General features: G+C 36.6%; 1 long non-coding RNA gene across 1 annotated transcript in view; it reads right to left on the reverse strand.

Moving 5' to 3' along the window:
• Window positions 1-750: 750 nt before the first annotated feature.
• Window positions 751-20,346, reverse strand: part of LOC135219849 (uncharacterized) — a 59,700-nt gene continuing 40,104 nt past the window's right edge. Inside the window, exon 3 of the long non-coding RNA XR_010315517.1 lies at window positions 751-2,473. This is a non-coding gene — a long non-coding RNA (uncharacterized LOC135219849). The remainder of the gene's footprint in view (window positions 2,474-20,346) is intronic.

A 20,346-nucleotide genomic window follows, 5' to 3' on the forward strand; every position in this document is an offset into this window, starting at 1 on the left:
CTGTCGCCACTCACCTTTTACACAACTCCATGACATGAATCGCATAACAGCTCAAAGGCAGCAGTAAAGTCTTGATATCACAGAGGGAAGTAGGAGGCTGGATAGAAAGATGGCTCAGTAGCAGAAAAGTTTTCATCAAGGGATCATTCTTTCGCTGGGAAATGTCACACTCGTAGGCTGTGTCGTCCAGAGGTCGGTGCTCTGTCTTTTGCTCTTCATTGTCTACATAATAATCTGGACTTGAGGCTGACAAGTAAATTAACTTGATCGCATAAAATTTGGCATGAGTGCTGACAACGATACGAGAAGAAGGCAGCTGCATTGATATCTAGACCAAGTAGGCGAATCATCCAAGAATATATCAGAGGAAGTGATGCGACTTACTTTTTTAGAGGATGCATCTCAGCATGAAAGTGATATCTGTATATATACTGATGGTTCCAAACCTGATACTGGTGTTGGCTATGGAGCAGTTTTTCCAAATTTTGAACTCTGCCGATCATTATCTAATTGTTGCTCCATTTTTACAGCTGAGTTATATGCCATTTTAGTTTCAATTAAGAAAATTTTACTTTGTGAAGATAACAGTTTTACTATTTTCACAGATTCTCTTAGTGCCATTCAAGCCATGAATTTTTATTCAAAACATCCTCTGATTTTAGAGATTTTAGAATGGTTGTTTTTAGTTAACCGAAAAAGGAAAACCGTAAACTTCTGTTGGGTACCAGCACACACAGGAGTAGCTGGTCCACAAAGAAATATTGCACTACCATTTAGAGATTTTTTCCCTTACATACACAAAAAAGCCCGAGAGAAATGGCAAATATATGGGAAAATTTAGTAGAAAGCAATCAAAAGATGTTGGAAATTACGAGATCAGCAATTCCTTTTATTTACAGCAAAATGTCGAGGAGATGGGAAACGGCCCTTTGCCGCTTAAGAATTGGCCACACACACCTAACACATGGTTATTTAATGGCTGGACATCCCCAGCCATTCTGTGATGACTGCCTAGTTCCTCTGACTGTGCGACACTTGCTGGTCGAGTGTCCCAGTCTTCAGGACATAAGAGAGCGTTTCCTCTCAGAGTGCCGTAATGAGGAAGGTGAATACCTTCTCTCCAAGGTACTTGGAAGGAATATTATTAGTCAGGCGAGTGGTATTTTTAGGTTTGTGGAGGAAGCAGACTTCCTACGAAAGTTATAACTTTTTATAGTAAAGTGTAAATGATATCATACTTGAAACTTAAGTGTATAAAAGAACATTTTTAATTTTTTTTTACTTATTTATTATCTATTTAATTTTTAATTACGTAACGGTATATTTCCGGCGTCGATGACTTAAGTTGTTGGGACGCCATGGTACTTTTTTTTTGCATCAATCAATCAATCAATCAATCAATCAATCAACTAAAATAAATGCAAATTCATGCGAACAGGTCATAATAACAAGCAAGCCACGTACGACCTCCTTTGGCAAGGAGATGGAGGGGTTTCATCAAGAGAGAGAGAGAGAGAGAGAGAGAGAGAGAGAGAGAGAGACTCATCATTAATGACTCTACTTCTAAACGAGACCTTGAAGTTGGAGAGAAAGCTCGGCAAACACTAGGTGTAGTAAGTCTCAATTTGCTACTTCGAAAAAGCGTAGCATACGCAGTGCTCATATTCGAGCGCAACTGAAGCAAGCCGTTTCACTTTCGTTGCCATCCCGGAAGGAGATAAAACGATCAAGAGAGGTATAAACGAGAACCACCAAACCAACCCCATCAATCAGACATCTAGGACATCAAACGGAGTTGGAACACGTCATTTGCTAGTGACTGGGAACATGTCGATTCATTAGGCTAGTGACAGAAACATTGAAGATACTCATGGCATCTCACACAACTCCATCCATCCCTGGCGCCTTCTTGATCATCTCTTGACCGCTCTCTCTACATTATCAAAAGTCATTTTCACAAGCGTTTTCAGATTTAAACTAACTCTTTCCATTCTCGCATTCTTCAGACCTGTAGCTCTTTTATTTTCTACATTCACCAAATCACTTGAAAGATTCGCTCAGTCGTCACAGGACCCTATTCCCTTAAAAAAGCATCTCTTCATAATTTAGCCGTGGATTCATTAGCGGAATAACCCGTCTTGTAGTACGAACCAACCTAAAGAACACTATCCTATTTATTAGGAGGGACTGTCACAAATCACCTGCACTGAAGTTGCCACTGATATTGACTGATTGTTTGATCTATAGATTTTGGGCATACTTGCCAGGCACTGAAGTTGCTATTGATCTGGCTGTTTAAGTGTACACTATCTGCAGTTGTGTCTTGGTGGTGCTGCAAGCTCAGTGACTTGAGGCTTGGGCACTGACCCCGATAGACTGAGGAGGAGTAGGAATAAGAATGTGAGATTTAGTCCTATGGGGTCATTCAGCGCTCCGACAGACTGAGGAACAGTTTACCAAAATTTCAGCGGTCCTGCCAAAGAAGAGGAAAGAAATATTTATAATAATTATCAGATCGATCTTGCAATTATAAAATTTCCGATTGTTTTATATATTCAAGGTATCCCGTGCCTCATCCAAGTATACTTATCAATCCTTTTTTCAACTTATTTGCTTGTGTGGGTAAGTGTAATAGGAGCGCACGTTTTTGTTTTTTTCTTTAAGCTACCCATAGCCTTTGACAAGGAACAATTATTCTTCTACCCCAGTGTGCGTGTTATTTATGAATATCGCCGCCAGGTCGTTAACTCCTAGTACACCCTTATTGCAAAATACCAGGCAGTAGGGGTGAGAGGAATACCCATAGACAGAAGAGTCATAAGAGAATTTGAGCCATTAACAGTCTCAACCTCTTGAAGGGCTACGTTTAATGTGTCCTCAAGGAATGCAGGTGGGGGGTAAATAGCTGTTTTCCTGTCTTAAGATTCAATTTACCACCGAGTTTTCGACCCTTATCCTGGCCGCCGACTAGCAGTTATTACTCATGGGTGACCTTTGTCAGGACAATCCTAGAGCCAGGGTGACTTTGAAACTCTCACACTCTCACGCCGGACAGAAGTGCCGCTTTCCGGGCGTTGCCAATAACTTATAAGGTTACCTGTGCAAGCAAAACCAGGAAGTAACGAAGGCACATTCCCTGAAAGGGAAAAGTGGTTGGCCAGTATCTTTTTTTCTTTGACTCGTTTTTCTCTCTCTTGCACATTTCATCATCTCAGTAACTCATTGTCTTTTCAATTTCAACAGTGAATCTATTACCCCCATGTGCAAGTTCCTTGACAGTGTTTAATGTAATTCTCACCCCTTGCTAACAAGTGAGTAAAGGATCTTTCTCCAGTTCCTGCATTTATTCAATAAGTTTTAAACTTGCCCGGAACCGTCTCATTTCAGGAGTGTTATCGGTGCTGTTACCAGCCTAGCCATGTTCCTGTGTTCCTGGTTGCCTGAAGATTCTGCCCTACCAGAGGCTGATAGAAATACTGCTAACATGGCTTAAGGACCACCTGCGTATGGCCAGCACTTGTAATTGTAATGGTTTATCCGTTTCACTCAGTCATTGCTGTGGCATAAATCCTTGGCAATTTCTTCCTTGTTGTGATTGTAATTAATAAATTCACACTCACTTGGCGACCTACCATTTATTGCTTGTTCTTGCATTTTATTAGGTAGTTTATGGACTTATGTGGTGTTTTTGTAAGGCCAAGATTATCACCTCAATTAAATATGCAGTTTCCTCCTCGTAATCTGTAACAATATACAATATATTTATATACACTTGCTGACCAACCCGGCACTGCCTGGGAAATCTCTGATTACAACTGATAAAACTCTCTCTCTTTCTCTTATTCCTGTTGAAATAGTTGCTTTTCACACCTCCTTACTATTGGGGCTTAACTTGGACCTAAAGGGCTTCAGGAGTGTCACTATTCATCTCCACAACCTCTTACACAATTATTAGACACTAATATCTGTTGTTTTCAGCTATTTTTACATGTTACTCCTTCCCACCCCTTCTCAACCCCCCCTCCTATCAGGGCTGAACTTGGACTTCAAGGTCATTGGGAGAGTCACCATCTTTCTTAGTGACCTCGAAAACTATGGATTAGACGCTAATACTATAGGTCGTTTTTGGTTATTCTTACATGCCACCCCACTTCCCATCCACTTCTCACACCACTCCCTTCCCATCATGGCTGATGGGATCAGGAGTGTTACTATTCATCTTAGCAACCTCGAAAACTATGGATTATGACACTAATATCTGTCGTTTTCTGCAATTTTTACATCGTCACTCCCTTCTCACCCCATTCCCTATCGGGGCTGAACTTGGACTTAAATGGCATCGGGAGGGTCACTATTCTTCACAGCAACCTCATAAACTATGGATCAGACATTAATATCTGTCGTTTTCTGTAATTTTTACATTCCCCCATCCCCATACGACCCTACCTTTTGGTGGCAGTAATGTCTTAATCCCACAGTGTTCGTTCCCAGATGGTAAATAATATGTATACCAAGTTTGGCTGAAATTGTTCAATGTGTTTCAAAGCGTATGTGGTACAAACATACACACATACATATCCATTTATATATATATATATACATATAATATATATATATATATATATATATATTATATATATATATATATATACTGCATAAGAAAGATACAGTTTACTTCTCTCTCTCTCTCTTTCTAAAGGGGAAAAATTAAGAGAAGACTCGTGCGAACTGAAGCAGAGATTCGAACAAAGGAAGAAGATTGCAAGTTTTTATGGAGAAGAAATAATACTAGCCTACGGGAGAAATGAGTGAGCTTCGGACAAACCTCAAGGGCACCGTTGTGGTACGTACTACCGTGACGCTCGAAGGTTATATAAGAAATGATAAAAGTACGATGACGACGTGATCTCGGTCTATAGCGAGAGATGAAAGGTATGGGAGATTTCAAGCTAATATAGTACATAATGTTCCTCAATTACTGACTGTGATGAGAACAGCGATGAATCAATTGAACTTTCCGAAGACGGAGACGTTAATGAATTCAGACTACTGTAATGGAACCGAGTGAACTAAAGCGATGATGATGGTGCAGATCGTTAGTATGAAATAGATGTATGTGAACGACGAAGCGGATTACGAGTTTTCCATAAATCTACCGCGATCTTAAAACCTACATAAAACTAAACATACCTCGAGCTTGCACATAAAATTCGTCGAAAGTTGCTTTTGCCATTTCATGGCTGGAGTCCACAAAATTCTCTCTCTCTCTCTGTTATATAATATTTAATATATTTATATTCATGTTAATAAATGTGCTAAATATATAAGCGACGTTTATAGCCTAATGTTTGTAAATATAAAAATGTCACTGCATATGTGACAAAAGTTCATTATTAACTTCGTGTTTCAAAAGTACCAATCGGTTGTCAGGTGGAGATGGCTTGACGGGAAAAACATATACTAGTAGTACCAGAGTCGGTATCAACCTCTACCTCTCTATATGGCGTAAGCGTCACTAAAAAGTCGTTGTTCCCTATCCCAAACATTCGGTGGTTCAAGTCCACCCGGTGACGGATCGTTTATCGACTTAAATATATTCTTCTTCGATGTCTATTTTGAGGTTGAGTGAATTTGATATGAAACGACATTTGTAGCTTAATGTTTGTTATAAATATAATATGAGAGAGAGAGTGAGAGAGAGAGAGGGGAAACTTCGCAGTTCAGCAATGTTGGTGTTTCAGCCCTCCGTCTAAACCGGACTACTCAAGACTCAAGAGTGGCATGTCGAAGGAAGAAGGAAATCATGCTCACTAAATTTACGAGCGAATGGGGCAAGAATGGAGCTTTTAAAAAAATTAGTCCTAACTCCCCATTCTCAATGCAATTCGTGAATTGATATATTTATCTTCAAAATTGGCCAAATATAAACATTTGAATATTTCCAGCCATCCATCAGCTATAGACTCAGGGTTGGTATTTAAAAAACGTATTTTAGAAGCACCCAGCCCAGGCGGGTTAAACAAAACCCGGGTTTTATTGGAGAGAATGCAGGTTTTTACAATAAACTACTTTCATATATATTTTCGATTTCCTTATTGATACTTTACTATTTAAATCTAATAATATTTCTATGCGCTCCATTTCATTTGTATTTCTGCTATCTACTTATAATCCTTGAAAAATGAAGAGAAAAATATAAAAATAAGTTGAACAGACATGCAAGATCCTTTCCCGAGACAGATTTTAAGTCCAGTCTGTACCAATATTGCAGTCCCGTGTTTCAAGGTTTAAGTCAGAACAGGACCAGGTATATATGGTAATGAAGACTTCTTTAGCTTAGGCCTACTATGGAAAGTTTTGGAAACTGAAGTCCCAAGTTTCTGACAGCAACTTTTAATAAACAATTTTCTCCCATTTTCATTTATCTATCTAATAATTGATTTATCACCATTTGCCTATATGTGGTATGTAAGTATGAGATATGGGTTTTAAGTTGCATACTTGCTGTCTTGTAGTATCCAATAAGTATTCTGATATATAGCCTAAACTACCATAAAATTATTTAATCTACTTTACTATACAATTACAAAGCAATAGTACTAAGGTTAGTCGGCAACTTGTACAGTAAGTTTTTTCCAAAACTGAAGCGACAATTTTCAGAGGATTTCGTTCGAAATTCACTAACTGGCAACTACAACACTTAGCTGAAAAATAAATTTTTTTTCTACAGTGAGAGCTCTATCAAGCAAATAAAGCTAACATATGATGCACAAATATCAAATCTATGATATTTATAACAATCATAAGAAAAAATTACTGTAATAGTTATTATTTTAAAGTATAGTAATTACTCCAAACTATAGAAACGAAACAATTTGAAATTCTCGTTCAACACAGGATTACCAACGTTACCAATGTATATTTCGAGCAATGTGGAAACAAACATTTAATATCATAGTGTATTATCAATTATTTTAGCGAAGATGCATAAAACCATGCAAGTATCAATAGAATGTAAAAGGAAAATCTCCGCGACATTAAACATAATCAACTATTAATACACCTAGATTCAATAGAGAAGTTGGGTGTGGTTTTCTAGGTCCGAGCATAAAATACCATCTTCGAGAAAGGCTCTAACTGCTGCTGCTACCTTCAGGTGACTAGGCCTAGTTCTGGGCATAGTAAGGCTTACAATGCAGAGCCACTGTCTGTTATTTAGGGAAAAGTAGAACCATTAGGACCGACACCAGGACCTGTCCTTGCACATAGGAAACAGGCTCGCTAAATAAAAAATAAGAAAGACGGTCGCAAGCAACCAGAACACCCTAAAATCACCACCTGGTTAAGCAAGGAGACAATAGACATCAACAACCCCGCCTCACCCTCTACCTCTACCTATACATATACCCTTTTCCACTTCAACCTTTTACCTCAAATCCTCTAATCATTCCAACCATGAAATTAAATTTAAGACTGAATGTGCGTAAGTGGGCGTATCATAAGGGAGTGATATCACCTAAATTCATATTTCCACGGACAACCAGTAATCAGTTCGATCCAGTCAAGCATTATTGTATAACATAAATTTGTTATTTTTTTGCGGATATATATATATATATATATATAATATATAATATATATATATATATATATATATATATATAAAATAGAAGCACCCGAGCATGACCAATAGGCCTAGTGCTCGATTCTTAAAACAGGCCTCTGCTTATTCCTGACTAGATAAAAAGGTCCTGAAGAGAGAGAGAGAGAGAGAGAGAGAGAGCATAAAACAGGAGATACTCAAATTAAAATAATGCTCGCCAAGCATATTCAACACTCCGGATCGTATGGACAAAAATAGTCTCACTTATGCACTGAAAAAAAAAAAGGTGGAAACCTACGAAAAACAATTGGTGCGACCCTGAACGCAATTCCATAAGCAAAGATTTTCACAATTGTGGAATTAGATGAAATTATTAACTAACAAGCTGGAAAATATATTTCCTTGATTCTTGAATAGGCCTAACCATGTAGCCAATGCTAAACGGCGCATTATAAACTTAGGATTTCTTCTTTTTTTTTCATTTTTTTTTTTTTTTTTACACCCCAACTTTGTGTCTTTATTTATATTTCAATTTAATCAGATACTAAACTTTCTTTGTGCTTTATCAAAATAAATCATAATAACTTTCGATATAACGCTATAAAAGTAGAAAGTTAATTTGCAAATCATATTAGGCCAATGCTCATGCACTCGGTTCCTGCTGCCACTCATTGGGTGAACACTTGATATCACACATTGAGAGCCACAGATGTTTCTATGGGGAAATTCGTTTTTTTTTTTTTTTTAAATAAACAATTATTGAACAAAAATTGATCATTCACTGGGGAAATACTTTTCTGTGCTTCTACAGTTAATCACTGATACGTATTGTTAGATAAAGAGGATGACAATAATTGGAGTAAAATATACTAACTGGCAACCCCACGAGTTTCTAAAGAAATACTATTAATTCTGAAATTGTCGCTTCACTTCTGGAACTTACTGTACTTAAAACAAGATACAACATGTAAGATGATTTAGCAGTAAAGAGAAACCACAAAGCCAAATACCTAATTCCTCCTCTAAGTTCTCCGACTTTCTTTTTTCTTTCTTTCAATTCATTACAGTTAACTGTGGCTGTTTTTATTTTTCTATTGAAACATTTACTGGCAGTGATCTATCATATATTGTTATTGATAGCTTGTAGATTCTGCGACATGTGAGCTCAGATTGAAGAATACAATAAGCATAATTACAACATGGTGAAACATGAAATACATTACTTTTCAATATAAAATCATAACAAATACTGGATTTTCTTTTATTCCAGATACTTTATAATGTGTGTGTATACTGTGGCTGTACAGTACAGTAATGATGCCCTGTTGCAGTCAAAAAGTTGAGACGTCAGTTTACTTAGTAGGCCTAGGCTAAATCTCAAGTTCCTAATGTGCCTGGACTGACCATAAATCTGACTTAAAAACAGATCTGACTTACAACAGGTCTCGGAAACTGATCTCGCAGTAGGAGATTTGCTACACTGTAAATTGGAATGAACTATATTAGTCTTCCAAACATATATATATATATATATATATATATATATATAATATATATATAAAAGGGTTTCTGGGTATACTGTTCTACTCATTATGTATCGCACTAAAAATTACACAGTAGTACCATAATAATGTATTAGAGAAGCAGAAAACAGCTAATAAAGGTAAAATAAAAAAAAAAAAAAAAAAAAAACCAAAAAAAAAAAAAAAAAAAAAAAATACGCCTTTTTTCAGATTATAAAACTATTCTATTACATCTTCCATAATTTAAAAAATGGGCTTGTAAATATATTTGTTCTACTTTAAATTATGTATCAAACTAAAAGTTACACAATGGATTATAGAAGCAGAAAACAGCTAAAAACTTAATTAAAAAACCCCACCAGGGCGGGCAAGCGGATAGGTTCCCTGGTATCTATACCATGCCAACCCTGGCTATAGTGTTTCCTTTTATTAAATGGAATGACTTTTGGAGCTGTAATTTTGCGACGGGAGAAAAATTCGTAAAATAACGATGGAAAAAAAAATTACGCTATCGGACATTGTCAGTCTATGACGCCCCTGAACAAGTACGTAGACCTTGCCCTTGAACACACATTTTTAAGGACGGGGGTTTACCCAGGGTTCATTTTGACCGATGAATCACCCGAGTAGACTGCGTAAAGTGAGACATGGTTCTTAGGTTAGCTGTACTTAGACCGTGGTTAGCTGTTCGTTATCTGGACTCTTCGGAGAGATGCGCATGGGGTCGAATAATGGTACATTTCACATGCTGTATATATATATAATATATATATATATATATATATATATATATATATATATATATATATATATATATATCCTTTAATATCTAATTCGCTCTACTACCTCTGAATAATATATTTTCATATATGTTAACCGAAGTTGATTTTTTTGGTCGATAAGCAATTTCTTATCGACTAAAAAATTCCCCTTCGGTTAACATATATGAAAATATATTAATTCCGAGGTAGAGCGAAGTAGATATTAAGACATTTGTAGCTCGATGTATGTATATGAATCACGGTAATGTGATATGACTCATATATATATATATATATATATAATATATATATATATAAATATATATATATATATATATATATATATATATATATATATATATATATATATAATTGTATACTTCATAAAAGTACTTATGCTATTAATATTAAGTGTCCTCATAAAACTCGAATTTGAAATACGCAGGATTAAAACATCGTTTACCTTGCTCCATGCGGTATAGTGCAGCTATTTATAGTTATGAGGTGAACGCCACGATGAAATTCCCATTTACTTGCACCCAGCACATTATCTTGTGTCCCCTTGCCATTCTTCCTTTTTTCCTCACACTTCACTGTTCATTTTACAGTGCAGATTGTTCCACTTGATCGTCATTTCAAATTCAGGAACTTAACTACTTTTCCTTTAAGAACAATTGATTTCTGTTTATTATGGTATTCATTTCATGACATTCCAGCGTTTGGGGAAATTATTTCACTGCCGTATTAAAATCCTCGTTTAAGCATTTCCCCACCTGTATTGCTCGAAAGCTGCTCTTCAAAGCAAATCCACATACGTGAACTGAAGCAAATACGCCGAGAGCATTCTCGAAGAGAGCGCTGAACCACCTAACATTGAAACAACTTAGACTAAAACAACCTCCTAAGCGAGAACGCTCTTACTAGTGTTCATTCTACACAGAGGGCTTACCTAGAGCAATTTTAAGAGCAAATTTCGCTAAAAAGGCTGCGGTGTACACGTATAATTAAGATTTGGTACTTATGATTGGAGGCTTGGAACTATACCAGCTTCTTAAAGCATTTTTATCTATTTTTTTTAAGTTGTACTTACTAACATCCCGTTTTTTTTCTAAAAAGACCAATAAGGAAAATGTCAAGTAAACTGAAATCAACAATAATATCATATAAAAATTTCTTCAAAAGATTCGGACATTAAAACCGTGTTGAGCATTCGTTACAGATAATTAAGCCGTAACATGCTTAGGCCTATGTTATCCTGCTCACATACAGGTGTCTTGTTACAGCTACGACCTTTAAATACCTTTGTCTGAGATAAAAGGCAACATCGTATGGTGTCTTTTATAAGCCCGCTAGTATCATTATTTCATCACGAAAACATGTTCTACTCAAATATCAAGTACTATGCCTGTTGAAATGGATATTACCAATCATAAACAGGAAAAAAGTTCAGAATTCTGTCCGCAACGCTCCAGCTTCAGCCTGTAACTCGAGTTAATGTTTGTACGAAGGTAGCTACACATAACCGTGGACAATGACAAAGTAACTGTATTCAAATATATACTATATGTTATGCAATTAGCTGATTATAGTCAGTTCGTCAAGAGTATGCGTCGTTCATTTTTATGACAGAATTTAATTAACTGAGCGCTGGCTGAGAACTATTGGAAGGGAGGCTGGAGACCAGTCTCAAGGTTTGTGAAAAATAAAACACAGGATGGTCATGAGTGGTGGAATTCCCGATGCCGTTTCGTCATGAGGCGTTGGAAACCATGATGATGATGATGACTGCTAAGGGAGGAAGAGGATCATTCTTCACAGAGTTGCCAAGCGTCACCAACATTTTTTTCCCACATTTTTTTTCGAAGGACTCTGTTAAGCTTCCAGTAAATATCATTATCTAATCGCCGAGCAAAAGACCACGCATTCACACCTGATATCATCAATACCGCCTCAGTTCCCACAGATATGAATGCTTAACTTGTACATGGCGTTTGACACCAATGACAAATAATGATCTGTGATAACGCACAGGATATTACGGAATCAAGGCCATTGTGAAATTTCTCGTGTTACGACTGATTAAACAGAAGAATAGGAAAAGTCATGAACTGCCATAAAAGTGTACGTATATACATATACATATATATATATATATATATATATATATATATGTATGTATGTATATATTCATGTATAATATATTTAAAGCACAATAGATGCGCGCGACTTTATTATTATATAACTAAATACCACAGGGTGCTGATAGGCAGAAATGTGTGTGTGTGTGTGTTGTTTTAGGGGTCTCCATGAAGACGCCTAGATGTTGTTGGTTGGTTTCCTATATAAATGCTGAATTTACATTGAAATGGTTCTCTATGTATCGAAACATCTAAGAAAGGGGGCCAATGGTCTTTTTCCAATTATAGAGTAAACTTAATCGATAGTACCTGGTTATTTAATTTAGAGTATAGATCTGTTGATATTTTAGCAGCTTTGCCTGTTGGTATTGATGTAAATGATTTACTCTCTAAATTAAATAACCAGGTACCATCGATTAAGTTTACTCTAGAATTGGAAAAAGACAACTGCTTCCCTTTCTTAGATGTTTTGATACGCAGGGAACCATTTCAATGTAAATTGAGTATTTATAGGAAACCAACCAACCACTTAACTTATGTCTATTTTCATTCAGGCCACCATCTAAACATCAAAAAATCAATTTTTTCTTCTATGTTTTTACGAGCATTGCGCATTGTCAGTCCCCAATATTTGGATCAAGAAATTGAAAACATAAGAAAAATGGAGACAGATTTATGTTATCATTCATATATATTAGATATTTGCTATAATAAAGCCAGCAAAAAGTTTTCTAGTGTAAGTAACGGAGAAAGAAACTTTTAAGAATATTCTCAGCTTGCCTTATTTCAACGGTTTTGAAGCCATAAAATCATTCTTAAAATCTTTTAAAGTCAACCTCGTTTTTTCCTATAATAACACACTAAAAGAAATGCTAGCGAAAGAAATGCTAGCGAAAAAAATGGCCCCAGGGAAAGCAACAACATAATATATAAAACTCCATGTATGGTCTGCCCCTCCTTTTATATCAGACAATCTAGCAACGACTCAGAAGTAAGAATTAAACAGCATAAATATTCAGTCAAAACTGGGCAAGCATCCAATGCAATATTCATTCATTTAAGTGAAAACGACCAAAGAATGAACTGGAATCGCAGTTCAGTAATTGCCAGATCAAACGATGTCTTGTCACGAAATCTTTTAAAATCTGCCATTATACAACTTACTTCCCATTGTAACTTTAATGTCCGTCGTGGCCTGTTTTATTTGGACCCATGCATAAGTAACATGTTTAAGAATGACCTTAAAGATACAATTACAGACTTAAATACAAATTAGTTGCCTTATAGATGTTGCTTGTATATGTATGTTTAATATAGGTGTTGTGAATAAGTTTACCTTGCGAAGATGAAAAAGGTTGTCATTGTTTAAAAAAAAAAAATTGTATGTGGTCAGTTGCCGCCCTGTATAATCCTTCGTTTGTCTTGTCCCTGTTTCTAAGCAGTTGGACTTAATCTCTTTGCAACCCTCTTAAACTGTACCCATGTTTTGTTTGGGAAGGTTACTAATTTTCCAGGTGTGTTGGATTCTAGATACTTATTTCCTTTATAATCCATATCTGTCATTTATACGACCCTTCTTTGTTTCTCGTGTATGTCAGTCTGCTAAGTAGAGGACCCTTGAGTCACAGTAACCTATGGAGACTGGTAATTTAAAAATAAATATTGGCGGGGTAGTCAACGGTGTCAGGTAAGTTACCCTCCCCCTACCCTACCCCAATATCCATACACCGTAGATAGGCCTTTACCTCGACTACTGACCCTCTACTCCCAATACCAACAGGACTGCATTATAACATCCTTATTATTTTGGAAGAAGGATATTTATATATATATATATATATATATATATATATATATATATATATATATATATATATATATATATATATATGCTTAAAAATCACAGTGAATGCACGTGACTTCATTAAATAAGCAAATGTCACAGGACAATGATAGGCAGAAAATCTAAGCGCTTTTGTCTTTACTAAGACAACCTCTTATTATAGTAAAGACGGAAACGCTTAGATTTCTGTCTATCATTTTCCTGTGGTATTCACTCATATATATATTTATCTATCTATCTATATATATATATATATATATATATATATATATATATATATATATATATAGCAAAGTTCAACACTGTATCCGTGTACTAGAATATAATGTTGTAGGAAGCCCACTAAAATTTGGAAACAAATGAAAGTTTTTATCGAAGCTTTCGGAGAGTATATTCTCTCCCTCTTTCTGAAAGAGGGAGACAAAATGTACTCCCCGAAAGCTTCAATAATATATATATATATATATATATATATATATATCATATATATATATATATATATATAATACTTATGTAACGTGCGATCTCGTGTATCGTGTGACCCACAAAATTTTCATCCCGCAAAAAAGTTCCTAATATTTGGAGAGTCAGTTCATAAGGTTGGTGGCCGGGCCATCGCCATCTTGAATTCAAGATGGCGTTGGCTGGGCATGCTAATGGCTCACCCGAGTCATTTGGGTGTGTGCTGCTACTCGGATTATTTTTCTTTCGAAATCCCAAAAACTGACTATAGAAAATCCCAAGATGAACAAAAAATCCCCCAAGGCAATAAAATAATTGTACATCTGCCAGGCCTTAAGAGTCCCAAATAATTCTCTCTCTCTCTCTCAGGAAAAGATATTGCTAATTTGACCAATTTAACCAATTGGTATTAACACATTTGCACACTGTGTGTGTGTGTGTGTGTGTGTGTATGTGTGTGTGTTCAAAATGTTTTAAAATGTGTAGCACTGGTAATACAACTTTAGAAGACAAAAAACAAACAAATTTTATTGTTGTCAGTCGCGTGGAGTATCAAAGGTGCTTTATAACAACAGAGATAAAACGATTTCTCCCATTACAGATATCAAATATAATCTTTTCCGTTACATAGGTTCACGATTGATAGATTATTTTTATGCAATGACAAGAAACGGAATAAGATTTTCTATCAACATGGCATCTCCTTTTTGGTTTGTTTGTTTGTATGGTGTTTTTACGTTGCATGGAACCAGTGGTTATTCAGCAACGGGACCAACGGCTTTACGTGACTTCCGAACCACCTCGAGAGTGAACTTCCGTCATCAGAAATACACATCTCTAACACCTCAATGAAATGCCAGAGAATCGAACTCGCGCCCACCGAGGTGGCAGGCCAAGACCTTACCGATCACTCCACTGAGGCGCCATCTCATTTTGGTGCTGTTGCCAATATTCCAAACAGCTCCACGTGCGTTTCGACCGACGAATAAGACGCTTAGATTCTCTCCAGGGGGCATATTCGGTGGTCAGGGTATTGCCTGGAGGGATTTCTTAATATCGTAGATACAGAATGAATTGGTGAGCAAGGAAATATGAAATAAAGAATAGCAGAGGAAGTCTGACGAGTGAGTAAATAAACAATCGTATACAGACAGGTCTCTCTCTCTCTCTCTCTCTCTCTCTCTCTCTGTGACAAAATAATAGATTGAGATCGATGACTGAATACTGCTTGAATAAGAAATGGCAAGAAAGTTTTGGCCTGACTGAAGCGTAGAGTGACTTTGACACCGAATTCCAAGAAAATATATCCCCTATTTCTATGGCATTAATTGAATACTTCTAAGTATCTAATTATATAATAATGATAAAGGTACATATATAAGTACTGACTTATGTTAAAATAAAAAAAATAAAAAAGCTGTAATATTTGAGAGAGAGAGAGAGAGAGAGGAGAGCAGAGAGAGATGAATAGGAAGAGAGAGAGAGAGAGAGAGAGAGATTAAAGTAATAACTGGAAATGAAAACAAACCCTTTAATCTTATAATTATAGCCTCAAGGTTTGTCTCCAAGACATTCAAAGGTCTGTCTTATGACATTTTATTCTGTGACTTTTTCCTAGCAAAAATTGTGACTTCTTTCCTGTGACATTTTTACTGGCCACCGAGTCGAAAGATCTCGCAGCATCTCCACAGTTTCACTTTCCTTCGTGGCTTCTACCTTTATGTATATATTCATCACGTTCCAAATTTGCGTGATTCAGTTATAAATACATACATACACACACACACACACACACACACACACACACACACACATATATATATATATATATATATATATATATATATATATATATATATATATATATATATATATACGTTTACTTTCAAGATAGAACGATAAAATACTTAACGAGTTAATAACATTAACTGTATGATTGACTGGCCGTATCTACAACATAAATCGACAGAAACGAACTCAAATTATTAAGCCCATACCTAGTAGACTCAAAATAATAGCGTAGAGTATAAAATAGTAATTGGAAGAAGAACAATTAAGAAAATAGGGTAATATAAGTTTATAACTATATATCTATATAATTATATAATATTCCTATATCAACCTTGATCCCGTTTATCATAAAATCGCCAATGACGTGAGACGGAAATTCTCTCGTCCACTTAATGCTCGATTCCTCGATATTATCTTTCATCGATTCGAATAGAAATCCAACGATCATGAAAATAAGCTCCTTGCAGAGTGACGTCACCTGTAATATACGTTCTGTATCTTCTAAAAGGAAGAATGTCGGTGAGAACATGGTGCTAAGGTCCCGATAGAGAGAGAGAGAGAGAGAGAGAGATTGTTTTGTTTTTGTTTGTATGGTGTTTTTACGTTGCATGGAACCGGTGGTTATTCAGCAACGGGAGCAACGGCTTTACGTGACTTCCCAGCCACGTCGAGAGTGAACTTCTATCACCAGAAATACACATCTCTCACACCTCAATGGAATGCCCGAGGTGGCAGGCCAGGACCATACCGATCACGCCACTGAGGCGCTATTAGAGAGAGAGAGAGAGAGAGAGAATGCAAGTAAATGGTACAGTTGGAGACAGAAGAGCTGCTATTCTTCAGTAACGAGATGAGCAGCATCCTTTGATATGGCTCTAACGAGCCTGACATTTATTGATATCTGAGGCGAGTATCGGACAGGGTAACAAACGAATGAAACATTTGGCAGCAGAAACCAAAACCAAAAACTCAGAAAAAACCATTGTTTAACAAATAAGCCTCGCCATCTTCGACTTTTAACAATCATGATAGAACCACAGTGAAAAAACGGGGGCTGCGGGTATGGGGAAATAATAAACAAAAACTGAAAAAAGCGCCAAACAAACAGAAGAATCCGAAAAAGCATGGCTAGCATGTTTGATAATTAATCACAAGGACACAAACCATTCTTAAGAGAGTTGTTTGTGGGGGGGGCGTTGAGGCTGTTTCATCATTGAACTCAAGATGTATATGCTACACCAGTCCAGTGACTGTGCTACACTGATCTCAGGTGCCGAGTCCTGCCAGGGAGCAAAACAGAATAAAGGTGCTGACAAAGATACCTCCCAGCTTGACGCCAAGGCGGACTTACTATCTATTGGTTAAAATATCTTTGGAATTGGTAGATATACTTGATAAATCTGCTACCTAAACTCTGTGTAGATCTTAGTTTAAAAGCAACCAACAATGATGGTAATGAACAACTTGTTTACTTCATCAAATTAACTTACAAAAGGAAAAATGACAGAGAAGTCACTGCTTTCCGACACGAAATTTTTTCCTGCCAAGGAAAACCAAGTTGTATTCTGTACATAGTCGCAAGTCCCCCGTTGGACGGGTGGTTTTCGCGCTCGACTACCAATCCGGTGGTCCGAAGTTCGATTCTCGGCTCGGCCAACGGATATAATGTGGTTTCGGATTCCACAATAAACTGTAGGTCCCGTTGCTAGGTAACCAACTGGTTCCTATCCACGTAAATATATCTAATCTTTCGGGCCAGCCCTAGGAAAGCTGTTAAATCAGATCAGTGGTCTGGTAAAACTAAGATATACTTAACTCTGTACATAGTCACGTCGTTAATTAACTGTAGCAATACCGTTCACGAGCAGAAGACTATAGTAATCTCTATCAACAAGGAACAGCAACAGTTTAACGTGCCATGAACTTCGAGTCGCCTTCCACCAAGGAGAATACTTGGATTTGTAAAAATCGTCCAGTTCTATCAACAGCAAGGTAGTATTTGCGCCAATATGGTTGTAAAGGCCTGTCTGCACTAGGAAACATTGTTTGCAAACTCTGTTCGCAAACAATGTTTCCTCGTGAGGACAAGACTTAATACACTATAATTAACAAGTCTATCAAACACAACTCAAATCTTCATGTTACATATCAGTCAAAGTAGTTGTGCTTGATATACTTATTAAATATAGTGTTACAACCATATTGGCATGAATACTAACTTGCTGCTGATAGAATTGGACTATTTTCACCAATCCTAAAAAAAAATAAATAAATAAATAAATAAATAAATAAAATATGTCGTGGCGGATGAGAGGAGGCGTCATCAGAATGCTCCGTATTTGAATCTAAAAGTTAGGGACTTTTTCCCTTGTGGACAAAGGGAAAAATCTCATCGGTTTATTAGTAAAGCCGGATTAAGCTCTGTACTGGATGGTGGGAGACCAATTCCCTCCAGCCACACTTTCGTTTCTTACTTTTTTTCTTTTTCCTTTTCCTTACTATAAACAGTTTACATCTGGAATATTGGCAGCTTCACGTGCCAACTGGTACACTTTCGTCACATCGGTCAAGAGCCCATTGTTTATATTTTCTCTCGCAAGATCAAAAAGAGCGCTTAACTTTAAGTTTCCTCGGAAACAACAAAGCTCTGGACGACGCGATGCGAGAGGAAAGAAAAAATAAAATACATTGGCTGGAGTCGCAGTCGTGTATTATACTTCATTCTATTTTCAATAATTGCAAATGAAATTATACAAATGTCTTGTTACAGGTTATGATGATAGTTTGCACTCTTTCTATTGATCTTGTCGTATCTCTAAGCCCAAATACCCTAATGGAAATTTACCATCGATGTATTGGAGAGTAGGATCAAACCACGATGACTATTGCTCCTCAGGGCGCGGATTAAAAAGGAATATACGCGGTCACTTCGAAAGAAGCACACGTGGGAGGCTGAAAGTACTCTAGAGAGCACGGCTCTGTTTCTTCACCGCCATCTTGAATTCAAGATGGCGGTGGTTTCGTCAGCTCTTCCTATGGCTGCGAGTACTTTCTTTAAAGGGCGAGTCGAGTGAATGACCATGTACTTATACAAAACGCTGTTAAATATACACGAAGATGAAAGACCAAACGAATTTTTATGGCTTTATAATGACGAGTTAAATTCTAATCATGCAAGCTAGAATTTCAAACCTCTAAAGACGTGACGTCACTCCAGTACTCGATACCTGGAATAGGCAATGCAATTATATTATAAAAAGTTATCTCTACGTCTATCTGCTGTAAAGGGTTAACCATACCTTGCCTTTGTGTTTCTTTGATAGGCTATGTTTTAGATGCTAAAGTATAGAGAAAGTCTTTTCAAGATTCTAAGACCGCTAGGGTTTGGGCCAGGAAAAGAATGCAGCTTTGCCAGATCTATTTATCCTTTTAAATCTTAGCCTCGAGGTTAATCCCTTGTTTATGACTTTACCCGAGATTTGTCATTTTCTGTACTTCGTTTTCTTTAGACACAAAGAGTAAATTTTGGTTGCTCTTAATGATTTTTCTTTCTTAATTTTTTCAAAAATAATAATTACAAATCTTTTAATAGTACCATAATTTCAAGCCATTTGATTATTGTCCATATTCCATTTTACCAGTTATTAAGATATGTTATCATATGTATGCGTGTGTACTAATAATTCCTTTTCGGTTTATATGCGCACACATACACACACACACGCGAGGGCTACTCGAGGTAGCATTTAAAAGAAAAAAAAATTAAATCCGGGTTGAAGTAGGTCAGTTTCCTTATGACTGTAAAATGAAGAAAATGTTCCTGACTCCGAACGATATAGACAGGGAGAAACCTCCTGTCACCCGCCACGACATTTTGGTAGGTGACTGGTCATGACACGTTAAACTCTTGCTGTTCCATGTTGATAGAGATTACTAGTCTCCTGCTCGTGAACAGTATTGGTACAGTTAATTAACGATGTGGCTATGTACAGAATACTACTCGGTTTTCCTGGGCAGGAACAAATTTCGTGTTCGGAAAGAAGTTACTTTTCTGTCATTAAACTAATGATGTCAAGAGAGATAACTAAAAAGATTAACTTTTAGACACATGATGCTGAATGATAGTGTTTATATACCCGTTTTGGTATCTTCCATATCTATCCCACTGAGCAATTATTAGCATCCTGGGTACATGTGACGCGTCCCCGTACTTGTAACGGATAAT

This window comes from Macrobrachium nipponense, chromosome 1, assembly GCF_015104395.2.
Source record: "Macrobrachium nipponense isolate FS-2020 chromosome 1, ASM1510439v2, whole genome shotgun sequence".
Classification (NCBI taxonomy): domain Eukaryota; kingdom Metazoa; phylum Arthropoda; class Malacostraca; order Decapoda; family Palaemonidae; genus Macrobrachium; species Macrobrachium nipponense.